The 12,209-nt window shown below is 45.9% G+C and overlaps 1 long non-coding RNA gene across 1 annotated transcript in view; it reads right to left on the bottom strand.

Moving 5' to 3' along the window:
• Positions 1-7,731, bottom strand: part of LOC144753917 (uncharacterized) — a 53,458-nt gene extending 45,727 nt beyond the window's left edge. Inside the window, exon 1 of the long non-coding RNA XR_013594600.1 lies at positions 7,668-7,731. This is a non-coding gene — a long non-coding RNA (uncharacterized LOC144753917). The remainder of the gene's footprint in view (positions 1-7,667) is intronic.
• Positions 7,732-12,209: the final 4,478 nt, after the last annotated feature.

The raw sequence follows: 12,209 nt of genomic DNA, 5'->3' as shown, positions 1-12,209 counted from the left end.
GCACTATACCACTGGCGAGGGTATAGTTGCATGAGCACTGTGCCCCTACAGTGTCTAAGTCCATTCGTAGACATTGTAAGTACAGTAATGCCATAAAGAGCATGTGGCGTGCGAGTTTGTGATTACGAACTCCACAGCACCATAATGGCTTTACTGAATTCTGAGAAGTTTGGGATTTATTAAACAGTCAATCAATCAATCAGTTACTTGTAAAGCGCACTACTTACCCGTGAGGGTCTCAAGGCGCTGAGGGGAGGGGGTGCTGCTACTGCTCGAAGAGCCAGGTCTTGAGGAGTCTTCTGAAGGTTAGCAGGACTTGGATCTGCCGCAGATGGGTTGGGAGGGTGTTCCAGGTCTTGGCGGTGAGGAAGGAGAAGGATCTGCCACCGGAAGTCGTTCGTTGGATGCGGGGGACGGTGGCGAGGGTGAGGCTGGCGGAGCGGAGCTGGCGGGTGGGGGTGTAGAAGCTGAGTCTGCTGTTCAGGTAGGCTGGTCCAGTGTTGTGGAGTGCTCTGTGTGCGTGGGTGAGGAGCTTGAAGGTGATTCTCTTGTTGACGGGAAGCCAGTGCAGGTCTCTTAGGTGGGGGGTGATGTGGCTGTGGCGGGGGATGTTGAGGATTAGGCGGGCGGAGGCGTTTTGGATGTGTTGCAGTTGTTGTAGCTGTTTGGCCGAGATTCCTGCGTAGAGTACGTTGCCGTAGTCCAGCCTGCTGCTGACGAGGGCTTGGGTCACTGTTCTTCTGGTTTCGGTCGGGATCCACTTGTAGATTCTGCGGAGCATGCGGAGGGTGTGTAGCAGTAGGAGGAGATGGCGTTGACTTGCTTCGACATGAAGAGGGAGGAGTCGAGGATGAATCCTAGGTTCCGTGGGCATCGGTGCTGTTCCCAGTGTGGTCGGCCACCAGGAGTCATCCCAGGCAGAAGGGTTGGGGCCGAGGATGAGGACCTCAGTCTTGTCCGAGTTCAGTTTCAGTGCTCCTCATCCACTCGGCGATGGCCTTATTTCCTCATGGAGGTTGGTTTTGGCGGTCTGTGGGTCCTTGGTGAGGGAGAGGATGAGCTGGGTGTCGTCGGCGTAGGACATGATGTTCAGGTCGTGCTGGCGGGCCACTTGTGCGAGGGGGGCCATGTAGACTTTGAACAGGGTCGGGCTGAGGGATGAGCCCTGGGGTACGCCGCAGATGATGTTGGTGGCTTCGGATCGGAAGGGTGGGAGGCGGACTCTCTGGGTTCTGCCGAAGAGGAAGGACGTGGTCCAGTCCAGGGCCTTCTCCTGGATTCCGGCTTCTTGGAGGCATGTCCTTAGTGTGTGGTGGCAGACTGTGTTGAAGGCGGCTGACAGGTCCAGGAGGATGAGGGCTGAAGTTTCACCGCTGTGTAGTTGGTGCCTGATGTCGCCTGTGGCGGCGATGAGGGCTGCCTCAGTGCTGTGGTTTCGTCTGAATCCGGATTGGGACAGGTCTAAGATGTTGTTGTCCTCGAGGTGGTGGGCCAGTTGCATGTTGGCGTTTTTCTCGATGACCTTCGCCGGGAAAGGGAGCAGGGAGATGGGCTGGAAGTTCTTGAGGTCCTTGGGGTCCGCCTTGGGCTTCTTGAGGAGGGCGTTGATTTCGGCGTGCTTCCAGCTCTCCGGGAATGTCGCTGTCTCGTAGGAGATGTTGATGACCTTCCGTAGTTAGGGTGCGATGGCTGCATCTGCTTTGTTGAATACATGGTGTGGGCAGGGGTCTGAAGGTGATCCTGAGTGGATGGACACAGAGGGCATCTTAGAGATGCCACCTGAAATATGACCAGCCTCTGGTGGGGTCCCTGACTGGTAAACAGCAGCCTGCCACCACAAGACATGTTTCAGGACCCCTGTGGTGGGAATCCAACTGCATTTCAATTGTATTTCAACTGCCATATGCCTGAAAAGTATTATTTCACTTACCTGCACCAGGCCTAGCTTGGTTCTAGAAATAAAATAACTAAATTAAATTTTTTTATACAAACAAAATGGTCTGAGTTCAGTCTTTGAATGTGTGACATAATTTCTTCCCTGAGTGTGTACAATAAATGCTTAACACTACCCTCTGATGAAGCCATACTGCTCGCTCACAATTCCACAAATAGAGTGTAAGGTATTATCTACTTTTACCTCTGCCTACCTTTAGAGTTCCACTGGACTCTGTGCACACTATACCTTACTTTGGTATAGTACATACAGAGCCAACTTTCTACACCTTTACTTAGGCCTTCCGGAATATCTCTTGGATAAACTTCAGGTAATCCAGAGCGCGGCTGCTTCACTTTTGCTTAAGCTACCAAGGCGGAAGCGTATCTCCATTGGCTGCCCATCTAGGAAAGAGGTAAATTCAAGACTATGGGTCTGGTACATGCAGCCCTCTATTATACAGGACCAATCTAGCTTAGTATCAGATTCTGCTTCTATAACCTTCCAAGACAGCTAAGATCCACTAATAAATATCTGACATGCACCCCCCAGAATCTGAAGACAAGAGGTAGATCGCTAACTTTTTGGGCATGTCTGCTTGGAATCAGTCTCCCTTGGAATTGCGTTCTGTAAGCGACCCAGGGCTTTTTATTTAAAAGCCTGGTTCTTCATGCAGGACTAACATTTTCCTCACCAACTTTTCAGCTAGAACTGCGTCAGGACACTCCTTGGAGTAGCTGAGCGCATTATAAATAGACTAGCCTATCAGAGGAAACTGAAGACTGAGAACCAGACAACCAGATACAGGCAGTATAATAATAGACGGACAACTAGTTAGAGCAGTAGACTCTCAACAGAACTAGACACTTGAAGAGGCCAAGTGAAAACCATAAGGGTAGGCACTAAGATCCCACACAACCGGATAAGAAAGGATAATCAATAAACAGATTATGGGTAAGGAAACCAGCTATCAACTTGGACGACTACATACACAGAATTCATAATAAGTGGACAGTCTGATAGCCTGACCAACAACCACACAAACATCTACAGTCACATAGGTGGATTAACAATTAAGCATCCAGACTGCAGACTGGCTGATTGTGAAACATACAACTGTTATGTTATGTTAACCTCCACTTATAACGTGCATGGCTACTCAGAAGTGTCCCGGCGCTGTGCCCTTATGATTCTGAAAGTGATTTATGAACATGAAGAGAAGCTGTAGATAGCTGAATAATAAAAGAAGTCACGGAAGTCCCGCTCCCACTCAGAGTTAATGGTGGGGACCCGTTACCGCTCTCAGGGCGAATCCCGCAATAGGTCTTTGCTGCAGCCCAAGTCTTCCGCTATGTCAAAGCGGAAGCACAAAAAAAGGCTAAACAGGATTCATCCCAGCCCCACCAATATGAACCTGAGAAGTCACAAGGTCATCACGGTGTCTATTGGTCTCTTTGCAAGACCCCACCAAGGGGTCAATCCTGCAGCGGAACCTGATGCAACCAAAGTTTCCTAACATTGAGGCATTCAAAAAGGTCATGTTGTATATCTTTGCCACTCTTCTGGCTCCCTCTGGTGCACCGTCGAGCCCCAAGGATCTCCAGAGGCCTCCAGTGGGGTTACTGCTGGTGGGACCACCCTTGGCGCTATCTATGCTTCTTAAACCTGTCTCCACTTTGCTCCAATGCTGGAGCAGATTTCAAATCCAGCACCAAAATCCGTGCTGGTCCTTTTGACATTGATGCCAACCCCAACGGTGCCAGATGATGACTCTGCTCCAATAGTCCTTTCCGACTCAGAGACAATCTTGTCTCGGCCCCAACCGAGGATGCATCCCATTCTCATACCAAGATAGCTGGTCCCAGCCCAATCTGATTCTGACATAACTGTACCTTTGCCTCAGGGCTGCATCCCAGCACTCAAACAGCATTTTAGTTCAGCCTCTGACCAGAGTTAACCAGCCTTTAAAGAAGACAATGGAGATGAGGGATTAATTTCCACCACACTAAGAGGCCAGTGGGCTGGACAATTCTCTGGAATTTGGGCCGTATTCTCCCCCTGGGCTTTCAATGGGAAAGAGTGCCTCCCTTGGTAATGAAACAGGAGAGGTCTTGGATTTACAGCTGCCTACTCTGGAAGTCAAAACGAATATCCTGACAGAAGCTTGGCGACCTGGATAAACTTCATCCGAGCCCTTTCTTCCATTCAATGAAGCCCTGACTGACAACCTTATGGGCACCTGATCTAAGACTTGTTCCTGTCCATCAGTGAACAGGCTAATTGCCAGGTGCCACCGGCCTGTGCCTGGCAAACCTGACTTCTTGATGCAGCACCCTACACCAGACGATTTGGTGGCTTTGGCCTCCATCAGTAGGGTGAACGCCAATTAATTATTTACAATTCCCCCAGACAGAGAGTCAAAACGAATCTAGGCCTTCAGGAAGTGGATGATTTCTTCAGCCAGCCTTGCCTTCCTGTCAGTCACTGCCAGCATTTGCTGCAGAGATATACCCAGGCTTTATGGGACATGGATGGCGACCTCTTTCCTGCAGTCCCCAAGGAACTTTGGGTCTAACAGGCTCAAACCATCCGGGGTGGTCAGAAAGCCACAAATGTGTTATCTGTTCAGGTCTGGACACTACCATCTGATTGGGCAGAGCAGTTGGCACTAGCATGTTGCTTCAGCAGCATGCTTGGATGAGATCTAGGGGTCCCAAAGTTGCACAAGGCATCTTGCAGCAGTGGTGAGAATCCTGGCTAGATCTTTCCCGCCACTGCTGAGAACGGGCTCTCCTTCCTCCCCATTTGGTGAATGGTCTTGTTCTCCATCTAAAAAGTTCCCAGATCTTCACACTGGTACCTCTGATTATTGATGGTACGGATAGTCTAGAAAAAATTGACATTGACGCACTGGGGTGGTGCTTATCTGCTTCTCAGTTGTTACTTCTGGTGCTGAACTAAGTCAATGAGCAGCGGCACTGCGCCACCTACTGACAAGCAGGAGTAATGCTGTTTAAAGCTTCTGAATCCAGTCCGGTACCTGGGAATATTCTAAAGGTGAGGAATCTGCAGTTGAATAAGATATGCACCAGAAAGAGCATTACCGACGGTAGTAAACTTGTTCAGCTATAACATGCATAAATAGTATATGATTACACATAGTGGCTGTAATAGGATAGAATAACACAACCATAAACCCAAAACACCTTTGTGGTGAAAGATCTGGAAGACAAGCAGCCATAATCCACCAAAGACTCTTGAACTGCACTAGAAAAGGTACAGCTAAAGTTTTTGGGGCAGCAGTGCTTCTTCTTCCAGCAGAGTATCTCTTCAGTATTAGTGGTGATGTACCCTGTGCCGCCAGCAATGTGCTGGGACAAGTTAATGTACCACAGAACCCACACATCAAGAGAATACAACAGTCAAGGCCTTCTGACTTGATGGATTCAAGACACGGTCCTGCAGTTAGAGTGTGTACCACAAGACAACTGTCTGAGCTGAAAGCACAAGGGGCGCTCTCTTCCGAGTACTGAGAGTGCTTTATAGCATCATGCATTTGTGAGCATGCTCCAAAACAATGACACTCCTGTGTATATGTTCCCCTGGGAAGTCATTTTATTCTGCATTCACTAGTGATTGTCTTCCTTTTGTGAAAAGGGCTGAAGGCATAACCCACAGCAGCAATAAGAATAGTATTTGACTCTCAATCAGTGTGGTCCATGATCCACACCCACTCCTATGCCAACCAGCTCCTCTCTGTGCCATCTCCTCTTCAACTGAACAGCTTTCGTTTTCCAATAATTAGTGTATCCTTGTGTCTCCAATACAACATCGAACAAGGTCCAACGTTAACTGTTGCACCCTTTGAAGAATTGATGTTGCTTCACCGAAATGAAGCATGGTGGATGCGGGAGGGTCATGGTGAACTCAAGACACATCCATTCTGCAGATTGTGTTGTCCATTCAGTGGGGCCCAGTGCTCTTCAGGTGGGTGCGGGGACAGTACCCTCCGACCCAGTGGTGGCTCTTCTGCAATGGTGGAGGAACGTCGCCCCACTGCCTGGCTAAGAGCCAGCAAATGTAAATGAAAACGATGTTCTTGCATTGTTTTAATTTACAAATGCTGGGTCTTAGCCAGCGCTGTTGAGAGGGGCGGGGCCGAGGTATGGGAGGTGGGAGGAGGAGTGCTAATGCACTCCACTCCCTAAGTGCGCCAATGTGTTTTGGCTGGCCAGCTCAGGCAGACCAAAATACACATGCGCACTTAGGTTTTCTCCAGCCCAGCTGCATTGAGCAGCCGGGCTGGAGAAACCCCACAGGGATTGGACAGGGTGTCTGTCCCAGGGGCTGCTGGGACCAGTAAAAGGAGGAAGAGAGATGTCGTGAAGAGACGCAACACTGGAGCGACCAGTAGCAAAAGATAAGTATTCTTTTTTTAATATTAAATCCCCCCACACACCCCGTGCAACGCCTCCCACGCGACCCCACCTGCCTCACCACCCTTTGTTAGTGGCGGCCGCAGATGGTCCGACTCTTCAGGACCAGGTAATGAATTGGTCAATGAATTTAATAATGATGATTGCTGCAACGTGTTTATCAACTGCCTTGTTATATGTTAAGTTGGCTAGTGTTTACATAACATATGGCGATATGTGTAATTTATCTATCATCTAAAATGATTTGCATGTCTAAACAGTATTGAATGTACTGCTGTAGTAGGTACAGACAGGTTTCCTTTCTGGGATTTATATGGCACCTACAGTAATATGATGTGCACAAGAGTTTTTTCAATAATGGTGTTAAATTGCAATTACGGGTAGAGGTATGTGCTTAGATATCGTACAGATTGATGATGTCTTGTAAAGGGGTCTCAAAATGCACTGGGGTTGGTTTTTGCAGCAAGGCAAGTATCTGACACCTCTTCGAAAGTGAGAGCGTCTCTAGAAAAACTGTTAAAAGCCACATTCCTTTCGAGTACTATTTAAAATCGTTTTATTTCTACAGGTATACATCCACAGATTGCATGCTATCTGAATAAAATCTCCACCTGCTATATTCCTAGAACCCTGCATGAAAAATTGACTTTGACTTAAACGTTTAATTGTATTCCCCACCATTATTTATTTTGAATGCCCGGCTCCTTCCCTTCTACCTTCTACATGCCTTTACTCTATACAGAGTTCTCTAAATTGCATGCCTGTCTTAAACTGTTTCTTTGAAAGCACATTCCTGCAACCTAGCCATTTCTATTACTTTCATCAGCCATTTGCTCCTCTCATACCCCTCTCTAACGATCACACCTAAGTCATTAATGTACCACAAATAAACTAGAATAAAGGCATAGAATAGTTTGTTTGAGAGCACAAGACGAATCCCAAGGACCAATGGATTGACCACTAACATTGGGCTCCCGCGTAGTGTGCTACTCGCCGTAAAGTGCATCATCAATTTCCCACCTATGACTTCAATAGAGACCAGGAGTAGCCGAATATGTGACCTGTGGCTTCAGTACAGACACATTTCTTGCAGATTACAATGGAGTCACATTTTAATTTATTTCAGATGTTTTTATATGGCTGGACCATAACCCAGTAGGGTATCAGACCGCTGTACATATAGCAGTCAGGTCATACATAATGGCAAGGAGTAATAAGCAAGGAAGAAAACAAATACAGTATATACACATCAGGCTTTTGGTAGGATTTCTGGCTGGCAAACAGACATGGCCACTTACCTCTCCGCACATGACCTCGATCAGCATGTCCTTGTGCGTCTGGTGAAATAGCGCCCACAAAGCTAGAGTAAAAAATTCAGTGTGAAACAATTTACTCTTTCAGAATTGTAAGCAATAAATGGCTGTCCAGGCACTTGTGCGGTGGGACAAGACTTTGCTTAGAAAAAAGCCTAGAGCTAACCCAGGCTCTATCCGAATGCAGTGCTCATGGGTGGTAGGACAGCAAGTAGTTTAGAAAAAATATGTGACATTGCTAAGTAGTGATCTACATATGTTAGCATTGCTGATCTGCTGCTGACTGGTCACTACATATCATAACTGTCATTTCTCTATACTGCATGAGTAAAATGAAGAGTCCTAAATTCATGCACAACTTTCCACACACAAAATATAGCAACATTTTCCCCGTGTGAAGGCCATGTTTTCAACAGTTGGTGCATCTAACTGGAATGCAATTTAGACAACAGAAGTACTAATAGGACAAAGCTGTAAGTTAAAAAGTGGAAGACATTTTATAGGCCAGATGTGTAGGACTTGCTATATTTAATGAAATAAGGTCGTATTTCCACGAATACTCTAGCATGCTAAGAGAAAATAACTTTACAACTTGAGTACTCTGTGGTGGTTCAATGTGAGGAAAGGGCATCTCTTTTAACATTACCTTACCCTTAATAATGAATATTGCTCACAGCATTCAGCCTTGTTTCAAATATGCTGGGTAGCCTCTGGGCAGGCGTTTCAAGGGCAGTGCCAGTGCTTTAAATGGCATCTGCTATCACTGTTGATTCCTGAAACCCTTAAAAGGACTCTGGCAGTGCCTTCCCCTCAAAAAATATTGGAGCTACAGGCTTCCATGGATATCATAAATCGATTTTTTGTTCAAACCCTTTGGTAAGAACACCCATGGGAGTATGTAACAAAAAAGACTTTTGTGATTCTCAAATTGTGATTTTTAGAGAATCGCAAAATGCACTGTATGTAGGATTTGCTAACTATTTTGCAAATCCTACATATTCCCTAATTGCGAATCACAAATTGAGATTCGCAAATAAGGAATACCTTCCCATTCATTCCTATGGGCTAGGAGACCCATAGGAATGAATGGGAAGACATTCTCAATTTGCGATTACCAATTAGAGAATCGCAAATTGAGAATGCAATCTCGAGGTTGCAAGGTTGCACCCCTGAAATATGTATGTGTGCACATATGGCGCACACACATGCCCTAAAGGCATTTATGTGCGCCACATGGCACTTTTAAAAATGCACAAAAGTGCATTTTTCAAAGAAATTGAAAATTACCACAAACCTAAAGTTAAGTAATTTGCGAATCCTTAAGGCCAAATCGCAATTTTTCTGTGCTTCCTACATTGCATTTAAGGAATTGCAATTTGCGATTCCTTAAATGCAATTGCAAAATAGAGACTCACAAATTTTGCGATTCTCTAATTTGCGATGCCCTTTTGGGATGATACATCCCAAAAGGCCTTTCCCCATTCGCAAATGGGCCGAATCTGAGAATCGGCCTGTTTGCGAACGGGAAAAGGGATTGATACATATGCCCCCCCAGTGCTTTATTCACAAAAATGAAAACAAGAGCGCTGGGCCCAAAGTTTCTTAGGAGCTGTTAGTTAGCAATTCCCCCTGCTGGGGTTTTCAAACATGAAGACTGTCTAGTCTTGATTCCACCGCATTCCTTTTTCTTCCACCACCCACTCATCTTGTCTTTTTAACATTTTCATCTGTTTTCCATCTTTCTCACCGTTTTCCTATCTTTCTTTTCCTTCTTTTCTTCCTTTTTTCTCTCTCTCCCTCTATCTCTCTTGCTTTGGGTCAAAGTGTGACCAAAAAAAAAAAAAAAGCAGGCCTCAAACATGCATCCCCTGAGTCTATGAGTACATGCATCCTATAACTATCTTAACAACAATAACCCGTCAAGTCAATTAAATACTGCCTCCATGGGCCAAACTATAACCATACATCTTCTCAACTTTGACTTTTGGGCTCCCCCAACAACATGACCGAATCTCGAGTGAAAAGTGCGTGTTATTTGTATCCTGTACACATTTCAACAATGAAACAAGGAAGGTTGCATGTACTGGCTTCTTGTAGTTGTACGGTTTTGCAATTCTGAGGTAGTGCTGTGGTGGCAATGTTCTAGAATTGGAATGAGGGAGAGTGAAGTATTTCAGGGAGTCACCTTGACTTCCCGAAAATGTACGAATATTCAAAAAGAGACGACCCACTATCACAGGTTCTTTATCTCTCTAATGTCCACTGTGTAGAGCAGCCTTAAGGTTTTATAGGACTTACACCCCCAAGGGTTACCAGTGGCATATCTCATCAGAAACTGAAAGGTCTTTATGCGGCATGGAACCTACTGGGCTCGGGGACAGAAGGAGCCAAGTAGGTTGCATGGTTTTATTTATTTATTTATGCGTTTTTGGGTCTCGCTGGCAATGCATCCTGCAAGGATGCATTTGTCCAGCTGGAGACCAATAGCGATCAGTGTGGGGGGAAGGAGGACAAGAGGGTGTACAAGCGCTTTCTCCTGGATTCGTGTGTGCGAACGCGCACGTCGCGTCCCGCGCCATACACATGCGCGCGCAGACAGACACTCGCTCACACACACACACCCCCTCCCCCACAGTCACACACACGCACTCCAAGACACACGCACGCACACACACATACACAGCCCGCGGCCCCCCCCCACGCGCGCGCGCACACATGCTCTCCCCCCCCCCCAGCAACCCACTCACCGGCTTCCTTCATGCGGCGGCTCTCCTCAGCTGCAGGGCCCGGCAGCAGGACTCTTCTTCCCTCCTTCGGCACCGGGGCGCAGGGTAGGCTCCTGCCTGCTCCGGTGCTCCAAACACGGCTCCAATCGCGGCTCTTCCGTGGGAGGCGGGGTAGGCTCCCGCCCTCCTACTTCCTGTTTCCGGTTGTCGCGCCGGCCTGCCTGACTTCCTGGTCGCAGGCCGGCAGAGTGACGGCGGTGATTTGCGGTATTTATTTATTTAGTTATTTATGCATTTTTATATAGCGCGGACTTTACCCGAAGGCGGTATTTATTTATTTATGTATTTATGCATTTTTATATAGCGCGGACTTTACCCGAAGGCGGTATTTATGTATTCATGTATTTATGCATTTTTATATAGCGCAGACTTTACCCAAAGGCGTCAGAGCGCTTCACATTAGGAACAGAAATGAAACATAATGAGAAACATTACAAAAGAACAGGTTGCAAAAACATACGTTACTTACATAAGGTAATAGTGACAATTGTGAGCAAACAAAATACATGAGGTAGTAAAAACTATGAGCAACCAAAAATACATGAGGTAGTAAAGGTAATAGTGACAATGGTGAGCAAACAAAATACTTGAGTAAAAATTGTGAGCAACCAAAATACATGAGGTAGTAAAGGTAATAGTGACAATCGTGAGCAAACAAAATACTTGAGTAAAAATTGTGAGCAACCAAAATACATGAGGTAGTCAAAAGTGCACAAGAGGAAAAATTGTGAGCAACCAAAATACATGAGGTAGTAAAGGTAATAGTGACAATCGTGAGCAAACAAAATACTTGAGTAAAAATTGTGAGCAACCAAAATACATGAGGTAGTTAAAAGTGCACAAGAGGAAATGAAAGTGACAAGTGTGCAGTTATAAGAGAAAACAAGTATAATTAGAGGTATAGTCCTGCAATAAGTGCTAGACACTCAGGCTCAGGAGCAAGCGTTACATGGGCAAGGTGGCACTTGTGCAAGTATCAAAGGTAAAGACATGTGAGAGGTAGCAGCCGTGTGTTGCAAGGGCAGAGTGGTGTGTGCATGTTACAAAAGGGCACCGAACACCAGTACATGGAAAATACTGCAAAAAGGCAGACCCTCCAATCACAGGCATACACTGGGAAGGCACTTCCATGGTCATGGAAAGTAGAAATTATCAGTAGTGGGAAGTCTTCCTCACAAATAGCAAGAGGACGTGAATTACTTTTGGAGGTGTCTCTGGAGGAGGAGAACTTTGAGGTCCCTTTTGAAGGCCTGGGAGGAGGCGGTGGTCCGGAGCTTTTTTTTGTCCTCTCGCGGTTTGTAAATACAAAACATATTGCATTACAAATGCTATAGGTATCACATTTGCGAAAGTTATAACTATTGGCATTGTAAATGACGAAGCTATTAATTTAGCTATTTAAAAAAAAAGAAACATAAATAAAAACTTTGCCATTTACAATACCAATAGCTCAAACTTTCCTAATGCGAGACCTATTGCATTGCAAATGCTTGTTATATAGTGCAGACTTTACCCGAAGGTGTCAGAGCGCTTCACAATAAGAACAGAACTGATACATGAGAACATTACAAGTGAACAAATTACAAAAGCAAACGTTACATTACATGAGGCAAAAGTGACAATCGTGAGCAAACAAAATACAAGAGGTAGCAAACGGTGCATTACAGGAGGAAAAAGTGACATGTGTGCAGGTTACAAAAGTGTACAAAGTACAAGTAGAGGTATAATACTGCAATAAATG

This window comes from Lissotriton helveticus, chromosome 5_1 (genome assembly GCF_964261635.1).
Source record: "Lissotriton helveticus chromosome 5_1, aLisHel1.1, whole genome shotgun sequence".
Taxonomy (NCBI): domain Eukaryota; kingdom Metazoa; phylum Chordata; class Amphibia; order Caudata; family Salamandridae; genus Lissotriton; species Lissotriton helveticus.
This window is presented reverse-complemented; position numbering and strand designations above follow the sequence as displayed.